Source organism: Saccostrea cucullata, unplaced genomic scaffold, assembly GCF_032062105.1.
Source record: "Saccostrea cucullata isolate Sc308-1 unplaced genomic scaffold, CSIRO_AGI_Scuc_v1 ctg6116, whole genome shotgun sequence".
NCBI classification, from domain to species: domain Eukaryota; kingdom Metazoa; phylum Mollusca; class Bivalvia; order Ostreida; family Ostreidae; genus Saccostrea; species Saccostrea cuccullata.
The window spans coordinates 32,041-36,337 of NW_026929065.1; the positions used below are offsets into that span (position 1 = coordinate 32,041).

Below are 4,297 nucleotides of genomic sequence, written 5' to 3' on the forward strand. Positions count from 1 at the left end.
GGGTTCTCGAGATATCGTGTGGAAACGAAAGCGTTACAGACAGACAGAAAGACGGACGGACGGACGGACAGACGGACGGACGGACGGACGGACGGACAAACCCAAATTAATATCCCCCACTTTTCAAGCGGGGGACAATAAAATTTCATTGCAATAGCTCAAGTGGTTCTAGAGATATCGTGTGGAAACGAAAGTGTTTTAACAGACAGAATTTGCTTATTTATGACCTTGACCTTTGACCTTTTGACCTCGAAATCAATAGGGGTCTTCTTTAGTCCACAGGGAGTTGCTATGCTAAATTTCATTGCAAAAGCTCAAAGGGTTCTTGAGATATCGTGTGGAAACGAAAGCGTTACAGACAGACAGAAAGACGGACGGACGGACGGACGGACGGACAAACCCAAATTAATATCCCCCACTTTTCAAGCGGGGGACAAAAAAATGAGTCCCATTGTATGTAAACAATTCAAATCAAAATCTTACAGAATCATTATTACGTGTATTATTTCAAAGCATTCAAACTATTTACGTAAATCAAACCTTTAGATGTAAATAAAACATATAATCAAATATTAACTCTTTGCCCCTTGCGCTGTCTGTGACGTAATAGTAGCATTACATTTGTTAACTTTTGATGACGTTATCCTTTTCCACGTAGCGCACTTGCGTTTTCGTGCTGAAAAGACCTGGTTTTGAGGATGCATTTACACGGGGTATAATTAGCAACTGTTGCCGTATATATTATATCGCCCTAATATTTATACAATCATCTGTAAAATGAATTCAAGTATTTGTCCCCCGCTTGAAAAGTGGGGGATATTAATTTGGGTTTGTCCGTCCGTCCGTCCGTCCGTCTGTCCGTCCGTCTTTCTGTCTGTCTGTAACGCTTTCGTTTCCACACGATATCTCGAGAACCCTTTGAGCTTTTGCACTGAAATTTAGCATAGCAACTCCCTATGTACTAAAGAAGACCCCTATTGATTTTGAGGTCAAAAGGTCAAAGTTCAAGGTCGTAAATTTATACATTCTGTCTGTGTGTAGTGCTATCATTTCCGGGCGATATTTCAAGAAGATTTTGAGCTTATGCAATGTAATTTTATACCAAAACTCCCTAGGACGTCTCTCGCCCCTCTCAAAGTGCCCCGCCCCGTTTGTTTTATTAGTATTTATATACTGAAAGGAAAAAGAAACGCAGGGTAAACTTTTGAGGTGAATTAAATTTGCTTTTCTTAAAATATGCTTTAGTTTTCCTATCTAACTTTTACTTGTAATCATCTTTCAAAAAGATGTAACCAAATTCCCATTTGATTTTGTCTAATAATTCATGAGTTATTGAAGCTCAAATGACGATACCCCCCAAAAGTGAAAATCGAAAACTCTCATTATCTTCAGTGTCTCTCCCGTGCATCTGTCAGAGCCTTATTTCTCCTTTGCATGGAATTTCATTAGAGTGTTTATCTTTCAAACCCAGGCTATATTTGGCATGGGTAATCACGCAAAAATAAGTCAAACGGAGCGCGCATGAAAGGAATACAACAGTAAGTTGACTGGCTCAAAAAACCAAATTGCGGAATTGTTTTCTTTCAATTTTCGTATGAATGTAATGATTATAATCGTCTACTGTATAAATGGCTATTTTTGTGGTAGTAAGGTGGCAATTTAAGAGATGACAGGACGAATAATTCGCTCGTAACATGGCTCTGTTTCGCGTTAACGTCATCGTCACGGTTGATTGAAAACCATCCCAGACCCTCTCTGACAACGGGTAACAAGTTTTATGGGGGAAAATTTACAAGAAACTGCGTAGTAATCCGTTGTTGTCTTTTCATTAAATACGCAATTCGAAAACAAGACCACATTTAACTTCCATAAACTGTGCCAAGATTGCAAGAAATTCATAATGTCTCTTTATATTGAAAAACGATGTGCATACCTCATATGCATCATATAACGCAACAAGATTTGTTGACAAATCTAGTCGTTATCAAATTGCACGTGTTTTGGACTTTTTAGCGTTTTCCCTACGTGACGTCATAAATTTTAAGGTTGAGTAATTCTGAATACTGATTTTGGTGCACAGTAACCAAATTTCTCTTCCGACCAATTTTCGTAATTTTCGGTCAAGTGGTCAAAATTTTTTCGAACATTATGCTACCCTGCGTTTCTTTTTCCTTTCAGTATAGTATTACATGTCGCTATTTTTAGCGCAGGGGCATGAGGAGAGTTATTGCGTATAAAACAGGTTCTCGGCGGACTTTATGTTCTTTTTACATCTATTAGAACTGTTTAATAAAGGCTAAATAAATCAAACACCATGGATTTTGTAAAATTTTGAGAATACCGAACATGAAAACATGTACATGTATTTGACTTCAGTTCTGCATATACTTCACATCAGGTAAAGCGATTTCGTGGTCCAGTGGTCATGTCTCTCGCTTCATATGTGAGAGGTCCCGGGATCGTATCTCGGTCGATCCTTTCTTTTCTTTTTTTTAAATACTTTTTTTTTACTAAATGATAGTATTCAGTATGTGAAATGAAAAATTTATGAGGTTATAAAATCATTATTACAGTGTGAGTAGTATAAGGGGCCTAGATGGCTGGGTCAACTGAGTGCACTTTTGGGGCTGGGGGATAGCTGGGTCAAGGGAGTGCAGCCCCTGGGGGGGATAGCCTGGTCAAGGGAGTGCAGCCCCTGGAGGGGATAGCCTGGTCAACTTAGTGCACTTTTAGGTCCTGGGGGATAGGTGGGTCAAGAGAGTGCAGATTAGTGGGGTCTGTGGGGGATAGCCGGTTCAATTCAGTACACAACCCCTAAATACGGGGTGTTTACACTGTGTTTACATTATACACTACGCTGCTACTACGATTCACAACGCTGCTACTACGATTTTGGCAACTAGTAAAGAATGTCATTATGACGTCACGCTTCACAGTCAAAAGCTCAGCCTAGCCTAAACCAGTTCAAACTGGATTTCCTCAAAACAATAACAAATAACACACAAGACAAATGATAACAAGAACACAGATTTTATTCAGAATCAACCAAAGAGTGATCGTAAATTTCCAGCGCTGGTTTATATACCATTGGCTTGTTTAGGGTCGTGTGCATAAATAGGTTGGACTTACCTTTAATCATACTGTGTACGATTTTGTACACAGTCTAGTCAGCGAGCTTACCTATTCATTGTGACATCATACACTTGTAAAATTAAAGTTTCATTTTCACTTTTGTTTCCAAGAAGTGAACTTACATTTTCAGAAAATGTAGGACTATCTTTTGTTTTTTCCTCTCTTTTACTATGATGATTTTCCTGCTGTGAAGCTTTTCTTGTTTAAAGCTCAATTTCTCTATGACCACGGAAGTAAACATCCTGATGTATTCTTACCATGTGAATGTTGAGAGCGGGTTCATTTTTGAAATCTTCTTTCTGACAGACATATTCTACAGGTAAGTTTGTCTTATTTTTGTTTACATTTCCTATGAAGGTCATCTTTGCATTTAACCATGATTTAGATGTAAAGTTCTATTTTGAATGTAAATGCTGTATTTATCCTCATTTCATGTGATTTACAGTTGTATAACCTGTGTGTAACTCTGAGTACATTTTATATTTGTATGATGGGTCATTCTATGATTGAATTTAAATCAGAAAAATTTTCACTAAATTTTGGTAAAATACATGGTATTTTTTACATTTCTGTCCCTTTTGTCTGTGAATTATTGCTTTACTTACATTGTAAAATGAGGTTAATTGTGTATCACTGAATTGTATGATTTTTTTTCAGGATCAGCTGAGAATTTGTTATTTCACTGGATTATTTAATGGATAGGCTTATTGGGCATATAGTTGGATATCTCTGGTAAGTTTGTCTTGTTTTAATTGTTTACATTTCCTATGAAGATCATCTTTGAATTTAATCATGATTTATATGTAAAGTTCTATTTTGAATGTAAATGCTGTATTTATCCTCATTTCATGTGATTTACAGTTGTATAACCTGCATGTAACTCAGAGTGCATTTAATATTTCTATGATGGATCATTCCATGATATTGAATTTAAATCAGAAAAATATTCACTAAATTTTGGTAAAATACATGGTGTCTTTTACATTTCTGTCCCTTTTGTCTGTAAATTATTGCTTTACTTACATTGTAAAATGAGGTTAAGTGTGTAGTACTGAATTGTATGATTTTTTCAGGATCAGCTGAGATGTTATTTCACCTGGATTATTTATTGGATAGGCTTATTGGGCATATAGTTGATTATCTCTGGTAAGTTTGTCTTGTTTTT

At 36.7% G+C, this 4,297-nt stretch overlaps 1 long non-coding RNA gene across 1 annotated transcript; it reads left to right on the forward strand.

Annotated features, from left to right (window-relative positions):
• The first annotated feature begins 2,885 nt into the window (after positions 1-2,885).
• LOC134279715 (uncharacterized) lies at positions 2,886-4,268 on the forward strand. The gene is made up of 3 exons (XR_009994739.1): positions 2,886-3,451; positions 3,790-3,864; positions 4,206-4,268. It is a non-coding gene; the product is annotated as an uncharacterized LOC134279715 (long non-coding RNA).
• The last annotated feature ends 29 nt before the right edge of the window (positions 4,269-4,297 follow it).